Raw genomic sequence first — 14,363 nt, 5'->3', positions numbered from 1 at the left:
TCAGCTGCCTCCGATAGACCATACACAGCGCGCGGGCTCTCGCCAACACCCCTCCCAGCCTCTCGCTCCCTCCCTGCCTCCGCCCTCGGTCGTTGGCGCCCGGGCGAGTGCGCGGCGGCGGCCGGGACAGCCAGGCTGGGCGGCGCCGGGCGTGGGGGCTGCCCCGACGGTGGGGTGCCCCGGGAGTCCCAACCAGCGATCGCCTGCGGCCGGGGACCGTGGCGGGCTGGAGCGCAGGAGTGGCCGCAGCATGGGGGTGGTAGGGCCGGGAAATCCCGGGCTCTGGAAATCCCAAGCCAAGGCCTCCGTTTTTTCACCTGTAAGAAAGGGAGAAGGGGAGGGTTGTAGTAGCTGGAGATGCCTTCCACCTCTGCGTTTGTCATCTTTTGAGTCTCTGGATTTAAAAAGTAAATGTGTTGCGCGGTGTGTTTATGTGGGTTGGGGACACAGCTTCTGTGACCTCAGAGGCAAAGCCCTAAGGAGGGGAGACAGGGGATTCCAGAGAAGCCAGCTCACCACCACGGCCCCACCTCCCTTCCTTCCATCACTCCCACCACCCTGCACTCACCCGCTGCAGCGGACACAGGAAAGAACCTTAGCAGTCATGTTTCAAACTCCCCGAAATTTTGCAGATAAGAAATGGAAGTCCAGAGAGGGGAAGGGGCTTGCCCAGGGTCACACACTGGGCACATGGCCTAGTCGGCAGGTTATGATCCATAAATGATCCTGCCCTCTGTTCACCCAGCCCAGTCACATTTGAGGCTGGTCCTACCTTCTAGAAAGATCCAGGGAGGGCTGTCTTGAATCCTCACAAGCCCATGACTGGCTATAGGCCTTGCCAGAGCAGGGACCACCCTTCCTGAGCCTTGCCTGGGTCACGGCTCCTCTCTGAGGATCCCCTAAGGAGCCTGCAGAGTTGGGCAAGGCCGGACTGGAAGCCTTCCATCCCCTTTACCCAGCTTCCCTCTCCTCTGGGCCTCCCCTCTGCCTGGCAGCTGGTATTGGCAGCAACAAGGAAGGGCCAGCTGCGCCAAGACCGAGTGTCCTGCAGGGAATCATTCTCCTCCCCCTCCCTCCTTCAGTCCCTCTCTAATGCCTTCTTGGACCTGCCCTTTTCCCTCCGTTCCCTACCCCCAACTGCTCCCCCACCTTCTTGCCCCTTAGTACCTCTCTCACTTTCAGAGAAAATGTTTGTTTTTTTTAACTTCAGAGAAAAACTGAAGTTAAAGGCTACAGAAGCTGGAATGTCTAGGTCCCTTACGTGCATCTATGTGTGGCCACAGTCTCTTAGTTGGCAGAATCTCTTAGAGGAAAGCAGTGTAAAGCTGTAAGGGGTTTTGGAAGGACTGAGGAAACCTTGCTCTTTAGACATCCCACAGGGGAGCCCTAGGGAGGAGGAAGCACATGCCTGTCTCTCCCTACTTCCCCAGCTTCATGCAATGAATTTGGGAGGGTCAGACACACAGAGCTAGGAGGTCACTTGGAATGAGAGGCAAGTATCAGAGCTGGAGGCAACTGTAAAGATGATTCTGTAAATGGGGAAACAGAGTCTGAAGAGGGGAAGTGACTTGGCCAGTGTCACACAACCTGTCAGTGGCAGATCCCAACCCATTTTCACAAGGTGGGCGGGTCCACCTTGGCTGTTGTGCATTCAAGCCTCTTACTTCACGGGTTGGGTGAGTCAGTCAATGGGAGCAGATTCCTTGGGTTTCCAGGTCCTCTCAGACATGTCTGGAGGGCAGAGGACCACCCTGGCCATGGACCCACACCTGGATACCATAAAGGGGGATATGGGAGTGCCAGCTCCAGAATGGGGGCCCTGCCTGCCTGCTTCCAGGCAGCCACCTCTCCAGCCTTCTTGCCAGGGCCTGCAGGGGCCTGCTGCTCCAGCTGGCAGCCCCACCCACCAAATATCGGGCTGGGCTGGGCCTGGCCACAGGGTAGGTAGTCCTGCATCCTAAAAAGCTAGCTTTGAAGTGCCAGTGAACAAGACTGGAGGGGTTGGCCTGACAGGATGTGCCCCAGTGCTTTCAGAGCCTTCATGTGCTGCCTGCCTCCTGACCTTGTCTCAAGGGGGTGGCAGCCATTCCCCTGGCCAATCTCTGGCTCTCTTCCCATTTGGGCCTTTTCTGTGCAGCCCTGAATCCCAGGGTCCTTCACTGTACATTTTCTTCTCTTGTTTTTTGTTCTCCTCCTCCTTTTGGTTCCTTCTCTCTAGGTCTCTGCCTGGTTCTCTGATTGATTCTGTGGGAGTTTCTCTCCATTTCTCAGAGCCTCTGGTCTCCCTTTAGATGCAGTGAGGAGGAGGAGGAGCTTTGGAGCTTTCCCAGGATGGGCAAAGGCCACCCAAGGGAGGGAGCAGGGAAGGGTGTCAGAGCTGGGTTGGGGGCAGAGGTGACTGTGGTCATGGCTCTGGATAACACAACTACCCGGAGATGTCAAATTGGGGGTTTCTTTTTGCTTTCAGTCCCCTGGCTTGGTCTCTGTTATTTCCCACCACAAAGCACCCTAGTGCTTTTAGAGGCCCAGACTATAGAGGAGAAAACTGAGGCCTAGGAGATGGACTTCAGGATGATCAGAAACATCCTAGGGTCTGGACTGAGCTAGGGTCCCAGGCTGGCCACCCCTAAAGGCCCCTCATTCCCAATTCTAAGCCAAGGCATTAAATGGGGAGTAAGGAAGAATTTTTTAAAATCCTATGGGAATACATTACCCTAAAGAGGACAGACCATATTTTATAACATATTTAGTTAGCACGTGATGCACGTATCTTGAATTGAATGGTGGCACATTCACGTACAAACATGGTTATATTCTTCAACTTCACTGATCCCTTGCAACAGCCTTGAAGGTAGGCAAGGCCAGAATCATCCCTGAAGTCCTGGAAAGAAGCCTGTCTGCAGCTGTATGGCCCGTGAATGCACAGCTGGCGCCAAGGTATGAGCTGCCCGGGCCTATGGGTAGTGTCTCAGTCCAACCTTTCTCGACTTGCACACAGAATGAAGATGTCCACCTTGGCCAGGCTTGCCCGTAACTGTCCTGTGGCATGCAGCATGGCATCTCCCTGCCAGTCTTCTGCCCTGTTGAAGGAGGCAGGGTGACCTATGAGTTATATGAAGGTGGGTCCGAGTTTATGGGGGAAACAGAATTATCACAAGTCCCATCTCTGGCCTTGCCTTGGAGACCAGGTGAGCCAAGCCGTTGTTGCCGATGTTCCTACCCTGGGGAGAACAGATTGAGGTCACCTTGACCTAACTGTCCCAGGGGGCGGAGGGAGGTGGTACAGAGATGCCTTTGTTGCCTCTGTGCCAAGTCCCTTCTTCAAGGAGAGTTCCTGTTGTGTGGGAGCCAGAGGGGAGGTGGGGTGGGAGGGAAGAGCCTTCCCTAGAAAGCTGGAGGCATTCCAGGAAGTATCTCTGCACCCTGCAGAGGCAGAAGAGCTGCAGGCCCTGGGCTCCTAACTGCCTGCTTCACCCCACCTTGTTTCTGCTGGGACTGTCCACCTCCACTCCAGCCCCGTCTGCAAGGCTCCTGGAAGGAGGGCCACAGGCCCATGCTTGGCATATATGGCATCCCTCGGCCACATGTCGCTGCTTCTTCCAGTCTCCTACCCTGGGGGCTCCCTGTAGAAATGTTGCCCCACTCTTGTCCACGCAGGACAAGGAGGGTATGTGTGTGGTGAGGAACTGTGTGAATCTGGCAGAAGGAGGGAGCTGCTGGGTCCCAGGTGAAGCCTGTCCCCTTTTTCTGCCTCTGTCCCCTGTCCTCTACCACTCTTCAGGGAAGTCAGTTTACAGTGAAGTCACAAGAGAACATAAGGCCACCAGCCTGAGGCAGAGCAACTATCCCATTTCTAGGAATAGTGCAAGGGGAGGAGAAAACCCTGCCTCCCTTTGTCCAGCTACACTGTCCACCTGCCTCGGGAGAGGCACTTGCAGGACAAGGAGAGGAGGGGGTACAACATCTGTGCTGAGCACACATTTTCTCCCCAGTCAGGGAAGGAAGGAGGCCCCCCTTTGCTCGTCCTCTTCATGGCCCTGGAGCCTGATGAGAGAAAGGAGAGGTGGGCCACAGGCACGGGGCTGGGCAGCTGGGTGGGACTGGCTGCTGTCCTGAGCAGCCCTGGCTCCCAGCCTCATCCATGATAACTACCAGGCCCCTCTTCCTGCTGAGCTAGTTTCTCCTACTTCCAGTCCAACAAGCCATCTTTTGTGCCTTAGCCAGCCCAGTATCCGACCTGGGCCCTCCTGGGGTTGTGTGGGAGAGAGCTTTCCTTCTCTGCCATCCCCACCACTCTGCTACTTTTCCTTTGTTATGACCAGAGGTGGTTCAGAGGTGGTTCCCTTCTCCCTGTCTCTGTTTCACATTGTTCCCTGGTTTGTTACAAGCACACATGCACCCATGTCTCCCCTTCCTACTCCCCTACTACCAGCCTCCAAAATTGGCTACCCAACCCCAAGAGCAAGTGGGGGACATGAGGACAAAACGAAGAATGGGCCAATGCCGCATCCCTTCCTGCTGCCTCCTGGCCTGTCTTCATTTTCTGCTGCATCTGAGCTTCAGCCATGCTGCTCCCCCAGTGCACTGGCCTCTCTCAACTCCAAGCTTTTGCCCGCTCCATTCCACCTACCCAGATGCCATTCTTTCCCTGACCTGGTGACCTCATCTCTCCTGGGGTCAGTGTGGAGTAGAGAAAAATGCAAAGGCTTTGGAGTCCTAAGGACCTGGTGCAAACCCCAACTCTGCTAAGTGACCTCAGTTATGTGAGTCTGCTTTTTCTGAGTCGAGTGAGCTCCTTTGTAAAAGAGCAGCAAGATCCACCTATGCTTCGAAGGACCTTGGCCAGTGAACCGGGCATTTTCTCCTCTGCACACCTGTAGTGCTTCAGTCCTCTAAAACAGGCCTCCTCCTAAGGCTCTAACTAGTTGCCTAAAGGGCTGCATCCCACTGCTTGGTTCATAAAGCAGCTTCATAGATGTTTGTTGGATTAATGAAGGTCCCCTAACAGGACAGGGCTTCCTGAAGCTCTGACACTCTAAGGGCTCCCTTGCACTAGTGCAGACCCCTGTTTCCCTCTCACACGTCCTGACCCACAGCACCCAAAAGGCTCTCTCCTCTGCCACCCTGGCCTCTCCTTTTCCACCCTTTCCAGCAGCCTCATCCTTGCCTGGCTCGCTTTTGGGTTCTTAGCACACACACACCCCACCCACTGCCGGTGTTGGCCCAGTCCTCTCTGGATAGAGCAGCACTGCCTCAGGTCTCCGAGTGAAGGGCAATGGTGGCCCTGTCCCAGGGGGCAAGGTAGGGGGGCCCTTGGACTTTCTAGAGAGCCACCCCTCTAGCTCTGGCCGGAAAGGAGCCCAGGCAGGTGAGGCACATGGGAGCAGGACAGAGAGTATGTGAGCATCTCCTGCAAGGACCTGTGCATCTATCACTCGCTTCCCAGCTCCTGACTGCAACGTCCCACTCCCATGCCCACCACCCTTTGGCCCAACGAGCTGACTGGGATTGAGCTGAGGAAAGGAAAGACAAAATGCTCATTTATCATGTGCCTTCTGCAAGCCAAGCAGGAGGCTTACTTTTATAAACACTATCTACTTTTTTCCTTTTAAAAAACTTTCATTCCCTTAATATTTTAATAGGTAGTACAGCACATGCTACAAAACTTAGAAGACTCAAAGTGGTGAAAAGTTAGTTTCTGTCCTTTCCTGTCCCCCAGGTCCCCTCTGCAGGGGCAATGGCCACAGTTACTCCCAGAGAGATCCTATGCATTTATAAACATATATTACACTTTACCTCCTGTGACTTACTTGGGAGGGAAGCTAAGGCCCTCAGAAGAGTGAAGTGCTTCGACTAAGGTCACACAGCTGCTGAGTTTGGCAGAGCTGGGATTTGGAACCAGATCTAAATGAAGAACTCAGCTCTTCACCGCCCACGCTCTGGCAGAAGTAAGCCCTGGCACGGACAGAGCCCCTCCTGCGCTGTCGGCTGTGACAAACCTCCATTCTCAGGCCCTGGAGATCTGGGGTCTCTGCCTTTCTGTCTGGTGAATGTCAGATGCCTCCTCCCCATGGCTTTAGGGGCCTGTATTGACTTAAAAGGGAGGAATCATCCTCCTAAGGAAGAAGGGAAGTTCCCACAAGTGTCCTTCCTCAGCTACTGTGCGGCCGGTGGTCCACCCAGGGTTAGCGTGACTCCTAGGTTCCAGAGAGTTCTGGAGAGAGAAGTCACATGAGCATGGGTCTCTGGCTACAGGGATTGTGGTTTCAATTACGTTTCCAGAAAATGGCTTCATGATCTCCCCGTGGCTGGGCAGGGCTGAGGGACGATGTGAAGTGGGGGACCTCTTGTCTGTGGTAGCCATGTGCTTGTTCACGGGAGCGAGGGCAACAGTCAGTCCCTGGGTGAGGGTGGGCTGGCTGTATGCACAAGGGCTGCCCACTAGACTTCCAGGCTTCCACTCACGCCTCTCTCTCTCCTGGGTCAGGCCGAGGTAGGCTGAGAGATGACACGGGTGTCTCTCTCTAGCAGACGCCTTTATGTCTGCAGGTGTGTCTGACCTTTCTATGTGGGCTCTCTGCAAGGTCTTTCTAGGACTCCTGTGTCACGTCTCAGTCTGGTATCCCCTCAACTTAGGAGACTTATGTCCCTGACTCCTGGAGAAGAGGGTCTCACCTCATCTAAATTGGCAAGTAGGGGGAGGTAGGTGTTGGACCGTTCTTCCTGTCTCAACTTGACACTTCTTGTTTTGCTGAGGTAGTCACCCGGAACATTCCGTCCTTCGTCTTTTGTGCACACAGCCAGCCAGATCTAGCTTGGTGCCTAGTGGTCATTCAGAGGTGTGCTATGAGATGCAAGAATGAAGAGCTGTCCCTGCCCCGCCCTGTAGGGCATTTAAGCCAGTGCCCTGTGGCTGTTCACAGCAGCAGCCAAGGCAGCTGGACTGAGTCCTAGATCTGACTGGCCCTAGGAAGAGAGATGTAAATCTTAGCTGTTAGTAGAAACAACAGTAAGAGTTAACAGCTCTGTAGTGCTTTATCCTATGCAAAGAACTTTACATGCATTAGCTCACTTAATTCTCACAGCAATGCTATGAGGTAGGTCCTATTACTATCAGCACATTAAGGTGAGGAAATTGAGGCAGAAAACTTGCTCAAGGCCACATGGCTGAAGGAGTTGACAGAGAGTCTGGTTTTAGATTCTTGTGCTCTTAATTACCACACAGTCCTCCCAGTTTCCATTGCTATTCCTATAGTGTAAGGTTTATTCCTCAGATATTTACTGGGTGTCTGCTCTGGGCTGGGCACAGGGTGGGAGGATTTAAAGGCGAATGGAGCACTCACTTTGGCAGCACCCATACTAAAATGGTATGATACAGAGATTAGCATGGCCTCTGTGAAAGGATGACACAAAAATTTTTGAACATTCCATAGTTTTTTAAAGCAAAAAAAAAAAAGAAAAGGTGAGTGGAATAGAGTGTGCCATTGTGCATAGAGAGAAAGTAAGAAATAGTCCTTTAATGGGAGGGGTGCCATAACAGAGGCATGACCAACATGTCGGGGTGAGTGTGGGGGAAATAGGGAGGGTGAGGAGCAAATGTTACTGAAGTGCAGGCATCACGGGGGTAGAACATTCCAGGCAGAAGGAACAGCATACGTGCAGGTATGAAACCTTACAAGAAAGAGAAAGTGTGCACCAGTATCAAAACATCTTGGATAGTGACTGTCCAGAGGGGTGCCAGAGAGCTCATGGCTGGTGTTTCTGTCCAGCTTCCTGCTGTGGCCTCCAGGCGCTCTGTACCTACTCTGTGCAAAGCACTGTGCCAGGTATTGGCCCCGAGCGTGGGATTGGAACAGTTGCCTGGGTGAGGGAGGACTTTGTGATCAGCTGTATACGCAAAAATCTTTGTGGCTCCTGTAATTCTGGGGATGAAGGGAAGGCTGCTGGGGAGAGCTGCCAAAGGAGGATTATGGGAGAACTTGGGGACTTACAGATCGTGGTCATCTCTGGACATGAAAATTTTCAGCCTGTAGGGAAGCTCTGTGTGTATGTGCAGGGTCCTTCTCCCCTTTCTGCCCCTGCAGCTGGAGATCTGACATGACTTGTTTCGGAGCTGGCCCTTGGAGGGTTGCCAGGGAAACGGTTGGCCAGCTCCAGAGATGTAACCAGAGGAGAGAGGAGAGGAGAGGAGAGGGAGTGACTCAGGCTGCCTTCTCAGACACTGCACCCCCTCTCCATTACGAGATAAAGTCTTTCAGAGACCCCTTATCCCTGGATCTCACAGAGGTGATCCTGCTTCTTCATCCTTCTCTGGATAGAGCAGTCAATCCCTCCCGCAGGTGGGAGCTAGCAAGCGTCCCCAGGGAGGGGAATAGTCTCAGACTCCCTTCTACCCGACAGATTCTCTCTAGAACAGTGCACGGATCCAGTAGGCCTGGGCGAGTGTAAACTCCCGCTGTGTCCATTCAGACTTTCTGCCCGACCGGGTCTTAAGAGGCAGTCCTTGCTGAAACACCCTCCTGGGAGCAAACCCGGGATAATTATTGATGGGGCAGCGGTGGACTTCTGACCTGCGCCTGGGAGGGACAGGCCCCTGAACGCGGGCCTCAGCCCGGGGCGAGGGAGGTGGGCGGGCCGTGCAGGGGGCCAGCGACCACAACCACGGCCGTCGGCCGGCGCCCTGCTGGTGGCAGCCGGCTACCCAAACAAAGCAGCATGCGCTCGTGGCCCGCGGAGCCGGCCGGGGAGCCGAGTGCGGAGGCCACCCCACCTACGCGGGGAGAGGCTGCGCGCGGCGCCCGCCCCCCGGGCGCGCGGAGGGGGTTCCGGGTCCCTCCAGGACCGCGGAGCCGGGCCGAGGGACCACGGGCCCGCGAGCGCGCGCCGGGCGGAACCAGGAAGCGGCGCGCCCCCGCGCGCCAGGGCCTCCGCGGCAAGCGGCGCGCGCGCCCCCGTGGGCCGCGGCGCGAGGAGAGTCGGCGGCCGGAGCCGTCACCCGGGGCGGGGACCCTGCTCAGGCGACTACGCGCGGCGGCCCGGCGGAGGGAGGGAGCGAGCGAGCGAGAGGGCGCGAGGCAGCCGCTGGGGCCAGAGCGGCCGAGCGAGGTAGGAGCCGCCGGGCGAGCCCTGCGCTCGGGGCCGGGGGAGAAGGGCCGGGGAGCCCGCCCGGGCGGTGGCCTCGCGCCCCGGCCGCCCAGCCGCACAGCAGGGCCGCGCCGCCGCCATCGCTCCCCGGCCGGGAGGCAGCCGTCGTGGCTGCTCGCGGGCTGAGGGGCGGCGGGGGGCGAGGGGCCGGGGCGCGCGGGGGGCGCCGTGCGGAGCCGCGGCGTGGCGGGAGGAGGCGACAGCCGAGGCTGTGCGTGCGCGGGTGTCTGGTGGGCGTGGGAGGGAGCCGGCGCCCACCCCGAGGGCCGGAGGGGGCTGCTGTCGCCACCTCACACCTTCGTGTTGCAGTTCCAGGTTGCCTCTGCCGCCTCCTCGCTTTTCCTCCTTTTTTCAGAAGAGGTATCTGCGGCCCCCGGGGGTGGGATGAGCTCGGGGGTGCCCGGTGGGGTCGGGGTGTCAGCAGAGCCTCAAGGAACAGTGCCTTATAAGGAGTCAGGACAACAAACTCGAACATTTCGATAAGGCTCTGGGCTGCGGGATCCCACATCAGGACCCGCCAGGCCCGGGCCCGGGCTTGTGGCAGGGGATGCAGCGTGCTCTTTTTTTTTTTTTCTAGCCGGGAAGAAAGTAAAAAAGGGCTCCTGGTGGCGGGGTTAGATAGGGAGAGTCGGAAGGGAGTCGTTGTGTCACAAAAGCCGGTCCGAGACTAAAGGAATCTGGCAAGACGGTCAGGCTGATCGAAGAGGAAAGAACTTGTGTGGAGCAAGAGGCGTTTGCAAACACTTGTAGCCAGCAAGTGATGGAAAGGCGAAGAAAAACAAGCGCCAGTTTTGGGGAGGATGGGATTAATGAAAGCCGCAAGAATTTAAAGGCAAAAAGAGACAGTGATCCTCTTTTTTCCCCAAAGTTCTTCTTCATGTCCCCTATGATCCTGCCATACTCTTGTATCAAATAAATAGTGCTAAAAGTGGGCCCGTGAATGTTAGGACTAAGGACCCCGGCGATTATACTACATTTTTTAATTGTACAAATGAGGAAACTGAGGCCCACGCCGGTGGAGTAAGTGTCCTGCTCAGTTCACACAGCTGTTCAGTAGTTCAGGGATTGAAATGTCATTTTGAGGACTCTCGGATCAGTGCTCTCCCCAAAACATAGTGAAGTCATAGATCTTTGCCTAAATACAGTTCCATAAATTGTCTCTGAAATGTCCTTGGAGAATGCCCCTTGAAAAGGCAAGTGTGTCACCAAATTATTGAACTGATCTTAGGTCATTTTTTCAAGTCTTCAAATGAAGTTTATCGTCTGCTTGTATCTTAGGTTTCCAAAGTGATTGGATAGCCGCCTGGGCCATAATAAGCTTTCAGCTGTTGAGTATATTTTATCTAAAATAATTTTGTTATCATTCAATTAAGAGGATAAAAGTTTGCCTCAGCATTCTTCTGTTATTGTTCATTTGTTTATAGTCATTAGCTATAGTTCTAGAAGAGGATGTCTTTTACTTAGTGTGCCTTTCATGTTTTTTTCTAATTTCATTTTGTAACACTATGAATATTAGATCAGTTCGGATCATTTCAAATGGTGGAATCCTGTTGATTGTCTTTGTTTCAGAGCTTCAGGGTTTTCGTTTGTTTTCATATCAGTTTCCATCTCATGAAGATGACAGTTAGAATTGGTCTTGTAAATGTGAGAAGGGGCTGTCGAATTCAAGAAAAATTTATTACTTGGCAATTTGTGGTTCTGTCAAGTTTAATTAAAACAACACACTTTTTGGTCAGGTAAGGTTATGGAGTAGATTCCTTGTTTTCTGTAGCCTTTGGAAGATGAAAGTTGCAAGCACCTGTTGGAGACATGGGAAAGAGTGGAGAGATCTTTTTTTCAAAAAGCAAAACATCAGAAAAAAAGTTGATTTCTATCACCAGCAGTTTGGTCATTGCATAACTTGGAGCTAAACTGCACAAAATCTTTGCTGTCTACCCAACTAAATAAATTTTTCTACCTTCTCTCTAGTCCTTTTTGGTGTTCACATTTCTGCCTATGGCGTATTACTATGGATTGTATGTAGAAAGTTAAGCTGGATGTGTTCCTTAAACAGATACTTCGTGATACAGATGATAGAAGGGGAAAAAGTGCTATCATTGTTTGGTGTGTTACAACATAAATATTTTGGTCAGCACTTCCTATTGTGTTCCAACTTCTCATTTCATCTTCACTTTCTTACTCTCAATTGATTTTTAAAGATTTTTTTTTACATAGAACCACATCAAGACTAGCAAAAAGTATCATTTACTGCTCTTTTGGTACTTATGTCAGTTTTTTCAAGTTATACTAGTGTCAGTATTCAGATTATTTGTGATTTGTGTTAGATTTGTATTTATGAATGTGCTTCTGATGGTTCATTTGGCTTGTTTTTGTGTAGATAGATGATACCCATAGTCTTAGACTAAAAGGAAGATGTTATAAATAGGTAAATAACATGCTCAAGATTAGATTGCAGGTTGAAGGTGGGATCAAGGAAGCTTAACTCTTCTAATGCCCCACAAATACGTATAGGGTATTTGCAAATTTCTGGATGTTCTACCTACCAGTGACACAGTTTTCCTTCTATTAGAGTGTAGGTTACTACATTATTCCTACGTAAGGAAGCAAAAAAACAAAACAAATCCCTCCGGTTTTTGTTAATTTGTTTTGAACATTTGAAACTTATTCTTCTGAAATGTTATCTGACAATTCCAGATAACTGAGCGATTCAGAAGAATATCCTTTTACTGCATAATAAAGTATCAACACACTTTGTGGAACTTCTCAATAAACGTAATGTTTAAAGAAGTTAATTCTAAAGTATTACTGTCCCTATAGTGTTTAAAGTAAAAAAGTTTTCTTTAAACCTGAGCTTTGTTAATAGAAGTGTTCTAAAATCAGAAGTATTTTTTCCCCCAGCAATGTTGGAAACACAACAGTTTTATGCTAATTTCTGGGAATAAGAAAGTCAGATTTAACAATCTAGTTTCCATTGATCAGTTTTTTTTGTACCTTTAAACCATGAGCATTACAATGATAAAAAATGTATTTTTTTGGAAAATTGCATTCACTCTTAGTTATCATTTCCTCATTTTAAGTAGAATGTTCACATTAGTTGTTTTCTTATTAATGATGATCCTTTACTACTGAAAAACCTGAGTCAGTTTGGAGAAGATTTTACATGTCTAAATCTATGCTGTTTTTACTAATCAAAGAGAGGAGTAATTTACAGGTGTCAGATTTTTAGTTGGTTGAATGAGACCCTCAGTTTTGGTGGTTTCAGGGTTTTAGATGATGTTTTATTACTTTTGTTAGTTTTGGTCACACCCATGACTTCCTTGGAAGGTATGTTTGAGGTTTGGTTTCCTTTTTTTTAAATGGTAATATTGGGGTGGGGGGTGCTTCCTGTTTGTATTTTCAAAATTAGGTCCACATGTCATCCTTCTTGTAGCGTCATCTTTTTCTTTTAAACATACACAGACGAGCATCAGATGCCATGTGGTTTGTCTTTGACCCATTGTACTCCCTCATGACACTTTTACTGAACTCTCAGCCTGAATACCCAGTTGGGAGGGCAAGACATTCCTGAATCCTTTCCCAACTCTCTGCAGGGTTTAGCAGCTTTGGAAGGAATTTTAAAACACAACATCAACAAAGGCACAGTGAACAGAAAATTGGGGCTCCTGCTATCTGTTTCCTCCCAGGTACCTAGAAAATGTATGGCACTGAGATAGAGTTGAAACGTATTACGTGGAGCCTTGAGTCATTGTCAGAAGAGTTTTAAAGAGGGGTTGCCATAGGTTTATATAATATAGAGCCCCAATGTTAAGCAGTGACTGTAGCAGTTTTCTGACCTCACCTAAAAGCCGTAGAGAATTTCACAGAGGAGTTGGTCTTAATGAGCTAGGAGAAATTTAGGGTCCGGGGATATAACTTTGGAGGAACCACCCTTAGCCATAAAACTCTCCCTTGACCCTCCTGGATAAATTTTACATGATAGGTCACTTTAAATATAAATGTTGGAGTATGAGTTATGGGGAGCTGAGGAGAAGTACATTCTAGAATATGGACAGTGTTTCAGTGATTGAAGCAAGTGGTCTTTTCCTGGTAGTCAACTAACTTTATTCTAAGAAGTGTAGTGACTAAAGAGACTCCCGATTAAACTGGCATTCAAATAATTTTGCAGTTTAGGGGTAGTTTATCTCTCCTAAATTTTCTTTTGGATCACATTACTGAAGGCAGCATTAGCATGTTGCATGTATAAGCACCTGCTATTTGCAAATGATGGTAATACTTAGAAAACCTTGACTTCCCATTCCCTCCACCCTCAATATTCAAGAAAAGAGGACTTTTAATTTGTCAAATACTGGATATTTCCTTCTTTGGTTTTTTTCATAATAATTACATCCATTCCCCATGAATAATAATACTATTAAGATGAAGAATATATTGATTGATTGAAAAAGAACATTTATTTTTTATAAGTCAGTTTGCAAAATCCATGCCAACGCTCAGTTTATTCTCCCATTGCCTTTGACACTCTTTTTAAAAATTTTCCAGATTTCCATTATGAAGAGAAATATCTCTATATTCTATGCACTTCTAGCTCTCTGAGGTACTTGTGCTGACTCATTTTTTAAATTATACTAAGATATAGAGTATGGTTTGAGAGCAGTAATGAGATTCTCAGAAAATATGAAAACTTTCCTTTCTGACTAGTAAGAGAAAGGTTGGGGAAGACAAGGGGAAATACATCGATGAGCCAAATCAATCATTATTATTTGTTGGGATTAATTTAGTGACTAACATTTTCAGTGCCCATAAGGCTACTAAAAGTGAATTTGGCTTTACCCTGCAGTGATAACAGAACAAGCCCAAGTGTTTTTTAATACTACTTGTTTTCCCTGGTAGGGGATTTTTTTTTTTTTTTTTTTTTTGCATATGGGAAATCAAGCCAAAGTTACCAGTAACAGCCACATTCATGATTTGTATTAAAAACAACTGTTTACCGCTCTGAGCTAGAGCTCTACTACCATGGGCTTATCTGGGAAGATGTACTAATTATCTATGTGATAATTACTGTGCCATTTTTCAGAAAGTGATCAGAAAGGTAATTGAAAAGTACCTCAAATTATGCCTGAAGTCTAAAAGTAGAAAGATAATAAGGACACCTGACACTGTCCCCTTCAGCGTGCCAAGCAGACAGTGTTACAGCTGTCACCATGTTTGAATTTATGATC

General features: G+C 49.9%; 1 protein-coding gene, 1 long non-coding RNA gene and 1 other non-coding gene across 5 annotated transcripts in view; 2 read left to right on the top strand and 1 right to left on the bottom strand.

Annotated features, from left to right (window-relative positions):
- Positions 1–14,363, top strand: part of STAT5B (signal transducer and activator of transcription 5B) — a 67,267-nt gene that overhangs the window by 128 nt on the left and 52,776 nt on the right. The window contains exon 1 of one of the 3 annotated variants that reach the window (XM_073235607.1): positions 8,317–8,339. The exons of 1 other annotated variant lie outside the window; for it this stretch is intronic. The gene's annotated coding sequence lies outside the window, so the exon portion shown is untranslated. Of the gene's footprint in view, positions 1–8,316; positions 8,340–8,863; positions 9,106–14,363 lie in introns of those variants that run through there. One more of the 3 variants, XM_073235603.1, reaches the window with a different exon arrangement.
- LOC140849149 (uncharacterized) lies at positions 6–14,276 on the bottom strand. The gene is made up of 3 exons (XR_012130779.1): positions 9,441–14,276; positions 773–3,080; positions 6–317 (listed from the first exon to the last, which is right to left on the bottom strand). It is a non-coding gene; the product is annotated as an uncharacterized lncRNA (long non-coding RNA).
- Positions 7,336–7,438, top strand: LOC118972642 (U6 spliceosomal RNA). Its single transcript, XR_005061700.2, has one exon. It is a non-coding gene; the product is annotated as a U6 spliceosomal RNA (small nuclear RNA).

Source organism: Manis javanica, chromosome 4 (assembly GCF_040802235.1).
Source record: "Manis javanica isolate MJ-LG chromosome 4, MJ_LKY, whole genome shotgun sequence".
NCBI lineage: Eukaryota > Metazoa > Chordata > Mammalia > Pholidota > Manidae > Manis > Manis javanica.
Note: the sequence above shows the minus strand (reverse complement) of the source record. Positions and strands in the feature narration are given on the sequence as shown.